Genomic DNA, 17,613 nt, shown 5'->3' on the forward strand with positions numbered 1-17,613 from the left:
ACATCCTCAGTGCTTGGGAGCCTCCTGTGAAGCACTTCTGTGATCTTTCCTCCGGCATTTGTAGTGGTTTGAATCTGCCTCTTCCGGTTGTCAGTTCCAGCTGTCCGCTGCAGTGGTCGGTATATTGGGTCCAGGTCGATGTGCTTATTGATTGAATCTGTGGATGAGTGCCATGCCTCTAGGAAGTCCCTGGCTGTTCTCTGTTTGGCTTGTCCTATAATAGTAGTGTTGTCCTAGTCGAACTCATGTTGCTTGTCATCTGCGTGTGTGGCTACTAAGGATAGCTGGTCGTGTCATTTCGTGGCTAGTTGGTGTTCATGGATGCGGATCGTTAGCTGTCATCCTGTTTGTCCTATGTAGTGTTTTGTGCAGTCCTTGCATGGGATTTTGTACACTACATTGGTTTTGCTTATGCTAGGTATTGGGTCCTTCGTATTGGGTCGAAGGACCCAATACCCAGATGAGCAAAACCAATGTAGTGTACAAAATCTCATGCAAGGACTGCACAAAACACTACATAGGACAAACAGGATGACAGCTAACGATCCGCATCCATGAACACCAACTAGCCACGAAATGACACGACCAGCTATCCTTAGTAGCCACACACGCAGATGACAAGCAACATGAGTTCGACTAGGACAACACTACTATTATAGGACAAGCCAAACAGAGAACAGCCAGGGACTTCCTAGAGGCATGGCACTCATCCACAGATTCAATCAATAAGCACATCGACCTGGACCCAATATACCGACCACTGCAGCGGACAGTTGGAACTGACAACCGGAAGCGGCAGATTCAAACCACTACAAATGCCCGAGGAAAGATCACAGAAGCGCTTCACAGGAGGCTCCCAAGCACTGAGGATGTCACCTTGACAGGGGACGAAACGTCTGCAACATAAATTCCCAGCTCGGCGAACAGAACCACAACAACGAGCACCCGAGCTACAAATCTTCTCACAAACTATGCCCTCTAGCTCTGGACTCCCACACCCTAGGGAAAAGACTTTCTCGATGTGTCCTATTCATGCCCCTCATGATTTTATAAACCTCTATAAAATCACCCCTCAGCTCTGATGCTCCAGGAAAACAGCCCCAGCCCATTTAGCCTCTCCCTATAGCTTAAATCCTCCAACCCTGGTAATATCCTTGTAAATCTTTTCTGAACCCTTTCAAGTTTCACAACATCCTTCTGATAGGAAGGAGACCAGAATTGCACACAATATTCAAAAAGTTCCCTAACCAATGTCCTGTGTAGCCACAACTCCTATATTCAATGGTCTGACCAATAAAGGAAAGCATACCAAAAGCCGCCTTCACTATCCCATCTACTCTACTTTCAAGTAACTATGAACCTGCACTCCAAAGTCTCTTTGTTCAGCAACATTGCCTAGGACCTTACTGTTAACCTTACCACGAGACCAAGTTTTGGTCCAACACAAGCTTTCAGAGCAGAGCCCCATCATCCAGTAATGAAGAGGTTATACTCCAAATGCTTGTGATTTCAAATAAACCTGTTGGGCTGTAACCTAGTGTCGTGTGACTTCTGACTTTTCCCGCCCTACTCTAACACTGGCACCACCTCCTCATACCCTTGATTAAACCTTGCCTCTCTAAATGGAGAGTACGTTGGTGATGTGGGACTCACTGGTCTATACTACTTTGGTCTACTTCTACTGCCCTTCTAGTAAAGTGGAAACCACTTTAGCTGTTCTCCAGTCCTCAGGCACTTCCCCTGTGGCCAGGAGCGATTTGAAGATTTTGATCAAGGCCCGTTTAATTTCCTCCTTTGTCTCCCACAGCAGCTTGTCCACTTTGGTTTTGTCCACTTTTAAATCTGCCCAAATCTCCAACTTTTCCTCACTCTTCAAATGAATCTGGTCAAGAACTTCACTGTCTATCTACTTGAATTCTGTACCTGCATCCGCTGTCTCCGGCATGAAGACTCCATCAAGCTTACCAAACCAAGATTGATCTTATAATTTTGGTCATCGAGGTATGGCTCAGGTACAGTTTTGGAAAGGTATCTTCTTAAGTATGATATGGCTAAGCCTGACCTGTCCTGTCCTACTGATTTCTTCATTAAATATGGAATGTATCATGAGCATATATGCAGGTGTTGACAGCACTCCACTGTTCCTGCCCAGGAGTGCTATGAATGTACCATGGAAATCAGTAATGTTGACTTTCAATTCACATCCCATAGCATATTATATTCTGGCATTTTCCAAATGGTTCACATTCAGGTCTCGTCTCCTTGAAGATAATGTGGTGAATAATGCTAGACTGAATATTATCAATTTGGGAATGGAAATTAGTTATGTTTTTAATCAGTGTTTATGTTGTTTGCAAAAAGGGAAGTGAGCATTTTCCCTCATACACTCCTAATTATTATCCCTGATGTCTTCAGTAACAATTAAACACCTGGACTGAGTTTCACTGTGGCTATTTGCTTTGGTAAGGCCAAGGATTTGTACCAGACAAGAGATTATATTAATTCCTTGTGTTAGTCAAACTGCCATGGATTTTATTTTGGCTCTTCGATAGTTCATTATCAACGCAATTTAATGCTTTCAATATGTAAGATCCACAATGTCTTCCAGACAGATCTCTTCACAATATCTGAAGGAAGTCTACATTATTTCAGTAATTGTTTCACTTCCAAGCGACTAAGGGCAAAGTAACAATAGTATCTAAAAACTTACAGGTCCTATTTGTTGAATGTTCTCACATTCTATGAAGTAAATGATGATTCAGTTTGAGCTGCAACTTCCTGAAATGCAGGAAATCAGGCTGAGCTATGATTCAAGTTAACTGCTTCTGTATCCAGAAAAGTCCTTGAATAGCTGTGACATTGGGATTTACGTAACAATGTGGAAGTTGGCCTAGTACTTCCTGTCTGCAGAACTCATCAAAGCAGGGAGTTTGGGCATGCTATTCAGTCAAAGGAGAGAATGCCAGCCCTTGGTTAAAGATCACATACATGCATTTTGTATAGTGATGAAGCATGAAGCCTCTGGCTACGTTTCCCCCTCTCTTTTTTTTAAACACTTTCCTTTTCAAAAATTACTGAGATTAATGTTGTATTTTCCCCATCTTGATTGGTCTATTCACCAGAAGTAAGTCACGGGACCTTCCGTGGTTTGTATGGTTCCATAATCACTGTCCATTGAAACTGAATTACAGATAAGAGATTAGTTTAGATTAGGTTACTTACAGTGTGGAAACAGGCCCTTCGACCCAACAAATTCACACCGACCCGCCAAAGCGCAACCCACCCAGACCCATTCCCCTACATTTACCCCTTCACCTAACACTACGGGCAGTTTAGCTTGGCCAATTCACCTCACCTGCGCATTTTTGGACTTGTGGGAGGAAACCGGAGCAAACCCATACAGACACAGGGAGAATGTGCAAACTCCACACAGTCAGTCGCCTGAGGTGGGAATTGAACCCGGATCTCTGGCGCTGTGAGACAGCAGTGCTAGCCACTGTGCCGCCCAGATAATTTACATTTTTTGTTTAAAAATCTGCAGCGCCGCTAAGCTATTTGTCATTGAAAAGTAGCACTTTTAGGACTGTGTTAGAGCCAGGTAAGACCATAAGAAATAGGAAGAGGAATAGGCCATTCAGCCCCTCAAGCATGTTCTGCCATTCAAGCTTGGCTGATCCATCATTTCTCACTTCCACTTTCCTACCCCTTTACCCCATAACTCTTGATTTCCCAACTGATCAAGAATTGATCTGTCTTAGACTTAAATATGCACAAGGACTCTGCCTTTACAGCTCTTTGTGGCAAGGAGTTCCAAAGACTCTCAGTCCTCTGAGAGAAAAAAATCCTCCTCATTTCAGTCTTAAATTGGCATCCCTTTTATCTGATCCTAAACTCTCCCATGAGGGGAAATATCCTTTGAGCATTTACCCTGTCGTGTCCCTTGACATCCCTATGTTTCAATTATATCACCTCTCATTCTTCTAAACTCCAATGAATAGATGCCCAACCTGCTTTGCCTTTGTTCCTAAGATAACCTCTCCACGCAGCGATTATCCTCCTGAACCTTCTCCGAACTACCTACAATGAAATGATATCTTTCCTCAACTAACAGCATTAAAACTGCTGATAGTACTCACGATGTGGCCTCACTGCACCTTATACAGTTGCAATAAGACATCTATATTTTTATTTCAAGAGATTGAAAGACAAAGGCCAACATTCTGTGAGCCTTCCTGATTACCTGTGAGCTCGCTTTCTGTGTTTCATTCATGAGTACCCTCAAATCTTTGTGTTGCAGCTATCTGTAGTTTTTCTCCATTTAAATTATATTCTGTTCTTTTGTTCTCTTTTCCCAAAAAAACTTCTCATTTTCCCCCGTTGCACTCCATTGGCCAACCTTTTCCTATTTACTTAATCTGTCAATATCTATCACTTTTCTATCACTCTCACAACTTGCCTTTCCATCTATTTTTGTTTCATTTGCAAAGTTGACTACAGTGCATTCACTTCCTTCCTCCAAGTTATTAATATATATTGTAAACACTTTCAGTCCCAACTCTGATCCTGTGGAATCCCACTAGTCACAGGTCGCCAATCCAAAAATGAACCCCTTATCCCCACTCTCTGCTTCCTGCCTATAAGAATGCCAATGTACTATCCATTCATGCTGATGTACTATTTCTAACACTGTAATCTCTTATGGCTTCACCTTTTGTGAGATAATTTGTTAAACGCCTCCTGGAAGTCCAAATACAACACATGTACTGGTTTCCCTCTATCTACTCTGTTTGAAACATCGTTGAAGACCTCTAATAAGTTAGTCAGACATGATTTGCCTTTCATGAAGCTGTGCTCATGCTCCTTGCTTCAATTATGATTGTCCAAATGTTCTGCTATTATTTCATTAATAATCGATTCCACAGCTGATGGATATTGACCATTTTGCAAATACACCAGTACTGTAGAGTTAAAAGATTTCAGTAGCCAACTGCAGGTTTGACACTGGCGATAAGGTCAGACAAATTCACAAATATCAACAAATGATGGAGCCCAGTAAGCTCATTTAGTCTTTTATCCTTGCTATTAGCAGCTGGTTCAATAATGACTTTAGATCTTTCATGTCTATTTGTACATTAATTTGTACCTTTATATTCAGATACAGTTTCAGCAATTTTACTGTAGGTTGGCATTGGCTCTTTTTTTAAGAGTTCTTACTTCGTTAATTTCACTCTGAGAAACCACATCGCACCTTAACTCTGAATGTTACTACAACTTCTGTTCGGTGAATCAACAGGTAGCTTGGGAAAGGAACAAAGTTATCTAATTCGCGTGTTTTATATATATATATATATATATATATGTATGTGTGTGTGTGTGTGTGTGTGTGATATCTTTAAGTAGATTTAAAATGTAAACTTTAAACCTTTGAATTGGATGCATCCATAAACTGGGCAGAAAGCAATAACAATTATAATCTGCGTTATTGGCAACTTCAAGTTTCCACTGATGTTTTATTAGGCAGTCCCTGCTTTATAGACAGAAATAAATGTATTTGCTCACTGGACATTCCTTGAAATGATATATTGAACAGAACAACAAGAAACAAAAAAAAGAGAAAATGCTAACAATACTGTTCTGATCATAAAGTTATCAGCTCAAAATATTTTATTTATTTGTCTGTCCATAGATGCTGCCAGACCCGCTGAGTATTTCCAGCAGTTTCGGTTTTTATTTCTGATTCCAATACTGCCTGCAGTATTTTGCTATTGTGTATATAAGTAACACCGTTCATGTCCAGTTACCTTTTGTGTATGTAAAGCCTTCTAATACCTTCTGAGTGATTTGAATTACAGTTTGTATGGACCATTGTTTGACAAAATAAAATTCAGTGGAAGGCAATGATTCTCAAAATCAACTTCCTGAATAAATCAAGGAGCTGTCTTAAATGAAGCAGCATGACTTGGTACAGCATCTTAGTTTTCCAAGGTTAATGGATGTCATCATGGTGAAACTATGTGTATTCATATAGTTGGCAAGTTTTAAAAAAAAAGGTGGTAACTCTCTCCCTCACATCAAACATTTTATTTTGGAGCCCCCTTAGATTTGGTCCTTGAGGATCTCCAATGGAATAAGATAAATGGGAAAGGGTTTTAAAAAGATTTTTAGAAAATGAATACTTCGCACTATAGTTGGAAATTACTTATCAGTTTCTGATACTCTTGAGCTTTGGAATCTAAACAAAGGAGTGTTTATTCATTATCCAGAATTGAGTTTGAATTTTACATAAATAATAGGATCACTCTTCAGGACATTCAGAGTGAGAGTCCATCTAAAAGAATAATCTGAAACAGAACCAAACGTATGTAGAGTAAAAGGTGCAAAAGAGCATAGAAATGCAGCACATCTCCCTTCTTTTCCTAGAGATCAATTAAGTTATTTTGTTACTTGTCAGTCTAACACTACTTATGCATTTGTTTGGCCACCCTTCTTGAAACTTTGAGTGTTTCCAATCCAAAAGGCATCTGCTTTGTTCATAGATTCATTTTGTTTGCTAACATTTTATAATTGTTATCCTAATGTCAGTCAGGCATCTGTCCTTGAAAATGTGTTGTTTTGAGCTTTTCAGCTTTCCTGCAATATCCGCATGTTTGATAAAGTCTTCAGGGTTCAATTTCTACATGAGCTCTCCCTAGCCCTATACTTTGGTGCTTAATCAATGGAATCCTTTGACGTCTATCAACTTCTGCTGATTTTGTCATTTTAATTGCCTGGACAGATAACTGCAGCCGAATTCAGGAGGATAGGGAGAGGCTAAGTCGACTGACAAGAAGGGTATTCAATGAATCTTCAAGTGAGAAAGGAAGGGCAATGAAATATTTTGGAAAGATGAATAAGGAAGCTTCTGTATATCTAATGGCCAAACTTTTAAGAAGAAGGAATCAGAAATTTAAGAATTCAAACTCACAGACCTTTAAAATAAGAAGGTAGAACTGATAAAATTGTAAAAGAGCATACAAGATCCTCAGTTTTTGAACAAAAGCATTGAGTACAAATGCAAATAGGCAATGCTTAACATGCACAAATCATTGCTGTGGTCACAGAAAGACTTGTGTTCAATTTTGTGTATTCTTTCAGAAGGCTCTTAAGGCAATAGACATATGGAGGAGATCCATTGTGGACAAGGGTCAGAGGATGTTGACAGTGGAGGTTCACGATAGGCAAGGCACGAAGGGGATTCATGATTGTGTTACAACAAAGACAGACAGGTGAACCAAATCAGTCTTTCTACCTTTATATTTGCTGCATTGTAAAAATTAATGCTTGGAAAACCCTCCATAGTTGCTGCAATAGTTCCTAATCAGACCTTTGAGTAACCAATCCCAGACTTTGTGAATTATTAATTTCAGATACAGTTTTGACTCTCTGGGCTTCCACAAATTGGTGAAAGAGGTAAGGCAGGGAATTTTCACATGTTCATGTTGTGTCAGCAGCAGCCAAATCCATCTCCCCAGAAAACAAAAGAAGAATTGAACTTTGAGTTTTTTGAAGAAGTAACAAAGAAGATTGATGAAGGCAGAGTGGCGTACGTGATCTATATGGACTTCAGTAGGGCATTCAACAGGTAGACTGGTTAGCAAAGTCAGATCACATTGAATACAGGGAGAGCTAGCCATTTGGATATACAACTGGCTTGAAGGTAGAAGACAGAGGGTGGTGGTGGAGGGTTACTCCTCAGACTGGAGGCCACTGGTGTGCCACAAGGATTGGTTCATTGCTTTTCGTCATTTATATAAATTATTTGGATGTGAATGTAGGAGGTATAGTTAGTAAATTTGCAGATGACACCAAAATTGGAGATGTAGTGGACGGCGAAGAAGGTTAGCTCAGAGTACAATGGGATCTTGATCAGATGGGCCAATGAGTCGAGAGTGGCAGATGGAGTTTAATTTAGATAAGTGCGAGGTGCTGCAATTTGGAAAGGCAAATCAGGGCAGGTCTTATCCAATTAATGGTCAGGTACAGGGGAGTGTTGCTGAACAAAGAGACCTTGGAGTGTAGGTTCATAGTTCCTTGAAAGTAGTGTCTCAGATAGATAGATAGGTTAGTGAAGAAGGTGTTTGGTCTGCTTTCCTTTATTGGTCAGACCTTCAAGTATAGGAGTTGTGAGGTCATGTTGTGGCTGTACAGGACTTTGGTTAGGCCACTTTTGGAATATTGTATCCATCTCTCCTATAGGAAGGATGTTATGAAACTTGAGAGGGTTCAGAAAAGATTTACAAGGATGTTGCCAGGGTTGGAGGGTTTGACCTATAGAGAGAGGCTGGGGCATTGGAGGCTGAAGGGTAACCTTGTAGAGGTTTATAAAATCATGAGGGGCATGGATAAGGTAAATAGATAAGGTAATTTCCCTGGGTTGGGAGAGTCTAAACTAGAGGGCATAGGTTTAGGGTGAGAGCGGAAAGCTTTGAAAGGGACCTAAAGGGCAACCTTTGCACTCAAAGGGTGGCCATATATGGAATGAGCTGCCAGAGGAAGTGGTGGAGGTTGGTACAATTGCAGCATTTAAAAAGCATTTGAATGGGTATATGAATAGGAAGGGTTTAGAGGAATATGGGTCAAGTGCTGGCAAATGGGACTAGATTAATTTAGGACATCTTCTAAGCATGATATGGACCGAAGGGTCTGTTTCCATGCTGTACATCTCTAAGACTCTTTGGTTGTGCCCTGATAGACTGGCAGACTTCTTGCAAGGCCTCCATTACCATTCAATATGTGCCTTCTGTTTGAACACAGGGTCCCTTCCAGACTTGCCAGAAAGACTTTGCAGGTACTGGCCTCATCAGTAACCAGCTGATATCTGTTTAAACACAATGCTGTTCCTGGGATTGCTGTGGCTGTAGGAACTGTTTTAATCAAGCATCAATCTGCAATTAACTTCCAGTCCTGGCCTCTCAAACCAACAAAAGCTTGTTTGCACTGTTCTTTTCCTGTTACCACAAGTTGTTTCCCAAAGTCCATAAATCATTTTCAGCTCGCATTCCCAGTTCACCGCTCCAAAGCAACATTGAAAAAAGAATTTTAAAAAATGAAAAATAAATCAGCGAAGTTTTTAACATTGGGCAATGTGTGGAGGTGTTTCACAATGGACAAGGTGTGGAAGCAATTCATAGTGCACAATGTGCAGGGGGAGTTTCACAGTTGTCAAGGTGCTGAGGAGTTTCACCTTGCTGATTTGGAGGTGCAGGTGCTAAAAAATCGCACAACACCAGGTTATAGTCCAACAGCTTTGTTTGGAAGCACCAGCTTTTGGCGCACTGCTCCTTCATCAAGTAGTTGTAGAGTATAAGATCGTAGGACACTGAATTTATGGCAAAAGTTTACAGTCAGATTAACTGAAATCATATATTGAAAAAGACCTGGATTGTTAAGTCTCTCATCTTTTAGAATGGGCATATTGGTTTCAATTCTTTGATATGTAAATCCCAGAACTTTCTTAAAGTTACATTCTCAAGTGAACTTTAACAATAGGTGCCATGTTGAGGCTGTCTGTGCTCCAGTGTTCAGACTGATTCTAATCTACAAAAGGGGCTTACAGAATGCTATATGGATTCATGCAGTTTTTGAGCAACATAAAATGTAGTTCTGCAAGTACAAATTCACCCCACAAACTAAAGTGTGTGTGTGTGTGTGAGAGTGAGAGATTATAAAGGGGTATAAGTCTGAGTATGGGAGTGTGTGTGAGTGTATGCAAGAGGGTCTGCATGAGTCTATGGGTCTGTAGGGGTGTGTGTGTGTGTGTATAGTGCAGTGGGGTCACCTGTGGTGTGACATGAACCCAAGGGCCCATTTGAGGCCATCCCCATGGGTACCAAACTTGGCTATCAGCCTGTGCTCAGCCACTTTGCGTTGTTGCCTGTCCCAAAGTCACCCTTGGAGGATGGTCACCCGAAGATCTGAGATTGAATGTCCCGGACCGCTGAAGTGCCCTCTGACTGGAAGGGAACACTCCTGTCCATTGATTATTGTGCAGTGTCCAATAAAAGTAGACTCTGCTTGGCTCACCAACGTACCATGCCTCAGGACATCCTTGCCTGCAGCGTATGAGATAGACAACGTTCGCTGAGTCACATGAGTACCTGCCACGTACATGGTGGGAGGTGTGCACACATGTAATGGTGGTATTTGTGTCGGCACTCAGATCCATCTTGCAGCGTCTACTGTGACAAGGTTGTATGGTGTTGTCCTGAAAGCTGGGCAGTTTGCTGCGAACAACAATGTGTTTGAGATTTGGTGGTTGTCTAAAGGCAAGAAGTGGAGGCGGGGGGGTAGGTCTTGGCGAAGTGCTCATCCTCATTGATAATGTGTTGCATGCTGCGAAGAACATCATGTAGTTTTTTGGCTCCTGGGAAGTACTGGACAGCGAAGGGTACTCTGTCGATTACAGTTTGTGTCTGTCTGCTGAGGAGGTCATTACAGTTTCTCGACATGGCACGTTGGAACTGGTGATCAATTGTAATTGCGGAATTACATTTTATTTTACTTAAAAACTGAATGAATTCATGTAAAATTCTGTAAATCCCTTTTTTAGGATAGAATCAGTCTGAACATTGGGCACCCCTCGCATCTTCAATGCATTATCTGGGCCAACATGGCACCTATTGTTAAAATTCACTTGAGAATGTAACTTTAAGAAAGTTCTGGGATTTCCAAATGAAAGAACTGAAGCCAACCTGCCCATTCTAAAGGATGAGAGACTTTACAAACATCCCCCTGTAAACTTTTGCTATAAATTCTGTGTCCTACAATCTTATGCTCCACAGCCACCTGATGAAGGAGCAGTGCTCTAAAAGCTAATGCTTCCAAATAAACCTATAACTTGGTGTTGTGTGATTTTTGACTTTGTAGGTATTGCTGATTAGAGCCGATGATGAAAAGGAGAAACTGACTTCTTTTATGCAACAAAATGTGAAGGAATCTGATAGTAACGTTCAAAATTAAGAAAGAGTTTGATAAGATTGGAAAGTAAACCTTGTCTCTAGCTGGGTAAATTGGTAACCAGAGGGCAATAATTTAAGATTAATTATCACTTAAAAACATAGAGAGAAACAGAGAAATATTTTGCACCAAGGTTTGATTGGTTATAGAATGCCTCATTAGAGACAGTTGTAGGAGCAGCACCCATAACAATTTTAAAAAGTACAAATAATGGCATATGGAGACAATCTCAATCCTCTGCACTGACTGTTTAGCTCTTATCAGAGTAGGTGACCTAGTACTCCAAGAGAATTAGTGATCCCTTCTCTGGACTTCTGAGTAAAGGTACTATTTATATGAAAATAATCTTACATGTCCTATTTAGTAGTTTTAAGTGTATGGGTCATGAGTTTCTTTGAGCTGGATGTTCCTGTTCGATAATCAGAAATCGCTGCCAGAAAGCGTATTTGTGTGTGGATATTGGGTTCTGATTTGGTTACAATGCCTACGTTTGTTGAATAGCCTGTCTATGTTTTTCAACCTCTATCAAAATGAATGATGAATTAGTTGAAGCATAGGGCAGATGATTATATCTTTGAAATGACAAAAGGCAGAAAATTTGGCAAAGAGAAGATCATCAAAAGTAAAATGTGAATGAATGCGATGCAATCAGTGTGCGTATAAGTGATAATTCACATTGATCACAAAGAAACGTTATAGCCCTAATTTGACTACAGTAATATTGTAACTCAATGACTATCTGTATTCACATCCTTTCAAGATAACATCTATCTATATCTTAATATGTGGCATATTAGCAATTTGGTTGAACATATTTGATGCTTCAATGATGCACAGCATGTTCACAGGAAGATTGTAATGCAGCATGATATAACAAATTCAACACTCAGTACAACATTATAGTAAATGAGAGACAGTCTCAGCTATGTAGAATTTTATTGTTACGCTGACTGTCTCATAAAGAGCAGTGTTGCAGGGATGCTGCTTATTGCTGACAAGATTAAACATGCAGTTTTAGGATAATCTCTTAAATTAATTTCCAGTGATAACCTGATAGATAAAGACATAGGCTGGTGTCACCTTTCAAGTAAATAAATCAGATTTCTCCAGGTTTTCCAGCCAGTGTTAGGTGAGCTGATCTTGGCTGGTGCAACAAGGGAGATGTTATGATTTGCCTTTGATTCTGGGACCAGGGAGGAGAAAAGACCAGGCATGGTGCCCACATCCGATCCCAAGAATGAAGATGTGGCGATTAGTTGAGAACTGTCTGAAGTTAAATTCTGTCTTTCTTTTCTCATGGTCAACAAGTTTGAATAGCTCAAATTTCTCAGGCTTTCCTCACTTTCTCAGTGTTTTGATGCTGTGAATGAATATTGTGGCTGATGAAGACTGAAGTGGGAAGCAGACAATTGTGTCCAACCATAGAATATATTCCAGCACAGTCAAAACCTTCAGGAAGTGAGTGCAAAACTAATCTCTGTATCAGAGAAGAAAAACAATATTTGAAACTTATTGGCTGTCATTCTTCCTCTGTTTCCCACTGCACCACAAAATGAGCTAAGGAAGACCATTGTGCTCGAATCGTAAACTTGCTGTAAACGTAGAAGCAAAAGAGCTCAGTTATTGTGTCAATTAATCTGAAATATTGCAAAGGTTTGTGTACTCTACTGCTGAACCAACATGCCAGTGTTCCCAATTAGCATTACCCCTGGCCTGGATTCAGGATTCAAAGCAATCAATTTGCAAATGCTAAAAAATCTAAGGGGAAAATATTCTGGGAAATCAGCTTAGGAATTACCTAAGGTGTAACTTGATAGCAAAATGACAAATGTCATTTAATAGACGCATTGCATATAAGAAGAAATGGTTGATAAACTGATGTAACGAGATTATTGCCAAAAAGAGTTAAGGATTTGCTTTCATCGTGGAGCAAGGTCAACAAAACAAATGTAATGGTTGTCTATGTTGGAAAGACAGTAGAGTGCACATGAGAGTAAGTCATGCTTGGATTAATACATGCTCTGGTCAGATCGCATTTTATGTACTGTGTTCATTTCTGTTAAGGTAATTGAATTGCTGAAGGCTCACATACGAGTTGCAAAGTTAATCCCTAACGTATGAGGATTGAGATTTGAGCAAAAACTGGAGAAATAAAAGGAATAAAAGAATGACTAGGGTAGGAATAGGTCCAGTCAAGGATAGTAGTGGGAAGTTGCGTGTGGAGGCTGAAGAGATTGGGGAGACACTGAATGAATACTTTTCATCAGTATTCACTCAGGAACAGAACATTGTGGCCGATGTGAATACTGAGTCACAATTAAGTAGAATGAATGGCTTTGAGGTATGTAGGGAAGAGGTGTTGGAAATTCTGGAAAGGGTGAAAATAGATAAGTCCCCTGGGCCTGATGGCATTTATCCTAGGATTCTCTGGGAAGCAAGGGAGGAGATTGCAGAACCATTGGCCTTGATTTTTATGTCCTCGTTGTCTACAGGAGTAGTGCCAGAAGACTGGAGGCTAGCAAATGTGATTCCCTTGTTCAAGAAGGGGAGTAGGAATAACCCTAGTAACTATAGGCCGGTGAGTCTCACTTCTGTTGTGGGCAAAGTCTTAGAGAGAATTGTAAGGGATAGGATTTATGCACATCTGGATAGGAATAATGTGATCAAGGACAGTCAGCATGGTTTTGTGAAGGGCAGGTCGTGCCTCACAAACCTTATTGAATTCTTTGAGAAGGTGACGAAGGAGGTGGACGAGGGGAAAGCGGTAGATGTGGTATATATGGATTTTAGTAAGGCGTTTGATAAGGTTCCCCATGGTAGGCTACTGCAGAAAATACGGAGATATGGCATTGAGGGTGAGTTGGAGGTTTGGATTAGGAATTGGCTGGATGGAAGAAGACCGAGGGTAGTAGTCGATGGAGTGCCGTCACTAGCGGTGTTCCGCAAGGATCTGTTTTGGGACCATTGCTGTTTGTCATTTTTATAAATGACCTGGAAGAGGGGTTAGAAGGTTGGGTGAGCAAGTTTGCGGATGATACGAAAGTCGGAGGAGTTGTTGACAGTGAGGAAGGATGTGGCAGGTTACAGCAGGATATAGAGAAGCTGCAGAGCTGGGCAGAAAGGTGGCAAATGGAATTCAATGTAGCTAAGTGTGAGGTGATTCACTTTGGGAAGAATAACAAAAAGATGGGGTACTGGGCTAATGGTCGGATACTTGGTAGTGTGGATGAGCAGAGGGATCTTGGTGTCCATGTACACAGATCTCTGAAAGTTGCCACCCAGGTAAATAGTGCGGTGAGGAAGGCATATGGCGTACTGGCTTTTATTGGTAGAGGAATTGAGTTCCGGAGTCCTGAGGTCATGATGCAGTTGTATAAGACTCTGGTGCGGCCGCATCTGGAATATTGTGTGCAGTTTTGGTCGCCATACTATAGGAAGGATGTGGAGGCACTGGAACGGGTGCAGAGGAGGTTTACCAGGATGTTGCCTGGTATGGAAGGAAGATCGTATGAGGAAAGACTGAGACACTTGGGGCTGTTTTCATTAGAGAAAAGAAGGTTTAGGGGTGACTTGATTGAGGTGTACAAGATGATTAGGGGGTTAGATAGGGTTGACAGTGTGAACCTTTTCCCGCGTATGGAGTCGGGTATTACAAGGGGGCATAGCTTTAAATTGAGGGGGGGTAGATATAAGACTGAAGTTAGGGGTAGGTTCTTCACTCAGCGAGTCGCAAGTTCATGGAATGCCCTGCCAGTAGCAGTGGTGGACTCTCCCTCTTTATGGGCATTTAAGCGGGCATTGGATAGGTATATGGAGGATAGTGGGTTAGTATAGGTTAGGTGGGCTTGGATCGGCGCAACATCGAGGGCCAAAGGGCCTATACTGCGCTGTATTCTTCTATGTTCTATGTTCTATGGTGAAATCCGAGTTCATCCCTTGTTGTTGGAGAGTTCCTAGCCGAAAGATGAGGCGTTCTTCCTCCAACCGTCGTTTTGTTGTGGTCTGACGATGGAGGAGTCCAAAGACCTGCATATCCTTGGTGGAGTGGGAGGGGGAATTGAAATGTTGAGCTACAGGGTGATTGGGTTGGTTGGTCCAGGTGTCCCAGAGGTGTTCTCTGAAACGCTCCGCAAGTAGCCGGCCTGTCTCCCCAATATAGAGGAGGCCACATCGGGTGCAGAGGATGCAATAGATGATATGTGTGGAGGTGCAGGTGAATCTGTGGCGGATATGGAAGTTTCCTTTGGGGCCTTGGAGGGAGGTGAGGGGGGAGGTGTGGGCGCAAGTCTTGCACCTCCTGCGGTTGCAGGGGAAGGTGCCGGGAGTGGAGGTTGGATTGGTGGGGGGTGTGGATCTGACGAGGGAGTCACGGAGGGAGTGGTCTTTACGGAATGCTGATAGGGGAGGGGAGGGAAATATATCCTTGGTGGTGTGGTCCGTTTGGAGGTAGCGGAAATGACGGCGGATGATGCGCTGTACATGGAGATTGGTGGGGTGGTAGGTGAGGACCAGTGGGGTTCTGTCCTGGTGGCGGTTGGAGGGGCGGGGTTCAAGGGCGGAGGAGCGGGAAGTGGAAGGGCATCGTCGACCACGTCGGGGGGGAAATTGCGGTCCTTGAAGAAGGAGGCCATCTGGGTTGTGCGTTTTTGGAACTGGTCCTCCTGGGAGCAGATGCGGTGGAGTCGAAGGAATTGGGAGAATGGGATGGCGTTTTTACAGGGGGCAGGATGGGAGGAGGTGTAGTCCAGGTAGCTGTGGGAGTCGGTCGGTTTGTAGTAGATGTCCGTGTTGATTCGGTCCCCTGAGATGGAAATAGAAAGGTCGAGGAAGGGGAGGGAGGAATCTGAGACTGTCCAGGTGAAGTTGAGGTTGGGGTGGAAGGTGTTGGTGAAGTGGATGAACTGTTCAACTTCCCCGTGGGAGCACGAGGCGGCGCCGATACAGTCATCGATGTAGCGGAGGAAAAGGTGGGGGGTGGGGCCAGTGTAGTTGCGGAAGATGGATTGTTCCACATATCCTACGAAAAGGCAGACATAGCTGGGGCCCATGCGGGTGCCCATGGCTACTCCTTTCGTTTGGAGGAAGTGGGAGGATTGGAAGGAGAAGTTGTTCAGGGTGAGGACCAGTTCAGTCAGTCGAAGGAGGGTGTCAGTGGAAGGGTACTGGTCGGTACGGCGGGAAAAGAAGAAGCGGAGGGCTTTGAGTCCTTCGTGATGGGGGATGGAGGTGTACAGGGACTGGATGTCCATGGTGAAAATAAGGCGTTGGGGACCGGGGAAGCGAAAATCATGGAGCAGGTGGAGGGCATGGGTGGTGTCCCGAACGTAGGTGGGGAGTTCTTGGACGAAGGGGGACAGGACGGTGTCAAGGTACGCAGAGATGAGTTCGGTGGGGCAGGAGCAGACGGAGACAATGGGTCGGCCGGGGCAGTCAGGTTTGTGGATTTTGGGCAGGAGGTAGAAGCGGGAGGTGGGGGGGTTGTGGGACTATGAGGTTGGAGGCGGTGGATGGGAGATCACCCGAGGTGATGAGGTTATGGACGGTCTGGGAGATGATGGTTTGGTGGTGGGGGGTGGGGTCCTGGTCAAGGGGGCAGTAGGAGGAGGTATCTGCGAGCTGGCGTTTGGCCTCAGCGGTGTAGAGGTCGGTGCGCCAAACTACTACCGTGCCTCCCTTGTCTGCTGGTTTGATAGTGAGGTTGGGGTTGCAACGGAGTGAGTGGAGGGCTGCGTGTTCCGAGGGTGAGAGGTTGGAGTGGGTGAGTGGGGTGGGGGAGTTCAGGCATATGGAGGATAGTGGGCAAGTGTAGGTTAGGTGGGCTTGGATCGGCGCAACATCGAGGGCCAAAGGGCCTGTACTGCGCTGTATTCTTCTATGTAAATATGGTATTTGTACTTTAAAGACAGAGTACCATGTACTGGTCCAGCAGATGACAGCTACGACGGAGAGCTATTGAACAGACTCCTACTGGAAAGAAAAGTGTTTTTGGTGAAAGGAAGGCTAATGGGAAAGAAAGACAGACAGACAAAGTATTTCTCAGACCAATGTTAACCCACAGGCTTTGTTCCATGTACATTCTGTAAATAACTCCTTGTTTCACTTTAGTTTCCCTTGCTGTCTGTACCAAATTGATGATAGTGGAATAAAAAATTCCAGCTTCATGATCTTTGAGCTGTCTGCATGTTCAAATCTCTTGTGTAACAAGATACGCTGACTTTTTTGTACTCTTTCTTCACTGATGCTGTCTGACCTGTCTGGCCTTCCATTAGAGAATCATCAGAATTCTGCAGCTGCAGAATTCTGAAGTTCAGAATTTCAGGGGACATTAAATTAACTGTCATAGAGCTGTCAGTTGAGATACTGATACTGTACTTTGGAGGATAACACAGGTGGGATCTGCATATGTTGATAGTTTGTGTGTATGTGTGCATTGGAGCCAAGGAAAGGGATCCTGAGTGGAAGCATAACTCACCAGAGGGTGAGGTCACACAGGATTATTGATGTAGAGGACTATGATGAGGACATGAATAGGCCACATGACAGAAAAAGATTGATGGAGATGTGTCCATAGTGGAATGTTCAGTGCGATGGAAATGTTACCAGAACACCTGCATTCAG

At 42.9% G+C, this 17,613-nt stretch overlaps 1 protein-coding gene across 1 annotated transcript in view; it reads left to right on the forward strand.

Annotated features, from left to right (window-relative positions):
- Window positions 1-17,613, forward strand: part of LOC122556776 (ran-binding protein 17-like) — a 1,080,295-nt gene that overhangs the window by 367,805 nt on the left and 694,877 nt on the right. The gene's annotated exons all lie outside the window — the stretch shown is intronic.

Source organism: Chiloscyllium plagiosum, unplaced genomic scaffold (genome assembly GCF_037043375.1).
Source record: "Chiloscyllium plagiosum isolate Xiang-an unplaced genomic scaffold, Cpla_swu_hap1 HiC_scaffold_16, whole genome shotgun sequence".
NCBI lineage: Eukaryota > Metazoa > Chordata > Chondrichthyes > Orectolobiformes > Hemiscylliidae > Chiloscyllium > Chiloscyllium plagiosum.